This window comes from Macrobrachium rosenbergii, chromosome 12 (genome assembly GCF_040412425.1).
Source record: "Macrobrachium rosenbergii isolate ZJJX-2024 chromosome 12, ASM4041242v1, whole genome shotgun sequence".
Taxonomy (NCBI): Eukaryota; Metazoa; Arthropoda; class Malacostraca; order Decapoda; family Palaemonidae; genus Macrobrachium; species Macrobrachium rosenbergii.
In genome coordinates this window covers 63,225,320-63,225,841 of record NC_089752.1, presented here as the reverse complement: position 1 = coordinate 63,225,841, position 522 = coordinate 63,225,320, and the positions used below count along the sequence as shown (strand labels likewise).

The window sequence follows — 522 nt, the reverse complement described above, 5'->3', positions numbered from 1 at the left end:
GTGAGGGAATTGAGGAGTGAGGGAGAATAGCGTAGACCTACGTAGTTGAGACGTGACGGGCAGAATTTAAGACATGACGGGCCAAACGGTGATGCGGAACACGTGTTGTGGTTTGGGAAGAGAGAGAGAGAGAGAGAGAGAGAGAGAGAGAGAGAGAGAGAGAGAGAGAGAGAGAGAGAGAGAGAGATCGGGGCAGCAGGAAAAGGGAAATAGTATTTGGGAGTGGCCCATCTGGGAAGAGAATAGATGGGGGGGACCGGGAGAATGGGGGGAGGGGGGATGACATTAGGAGGGGATGCCAAAACAACAGTGGTGTACCCAGGGGTCGTATACTCGCTTTGCTGGCGCCAGTGTTTCTCATCGCCTGTATGGAGGCAGTTGATACACAGCGCTGAGAGACTCCTCTTTACATTTCTCCCTCTCTCTCTCTCTCACACACACACACACACTCACTCGTTCTCTTGCACACTCTCTCTCACTCTCCCTGGCTCTCGCTCGAACGCTTAAAATCTCCCCCGTTGC

General features: G+C 53.1%; 1 protein-coding gene across 2 annotated transcripts in view; it reads left to right on the top strand.

The window, feature by feature from the left end:
• The first annotated feature begins 311 nt into the window (after positions 1-311).
• The window catches only part of LOC136843690 (zwei Ig domain protein zig-8-like), a 161,633-nt gene continuing 161,422 nt past the window's right edge, over positions 312-522 (top strand). For both annotated transcript variants that reach the window (XM_067112257.1, XM_067112256.1), the window contains exon 1: positions 312-522. This exon is cut by the window's right edge. The gene's annotated coding sequence lies outside the window, so the exon portion shown is untranslated.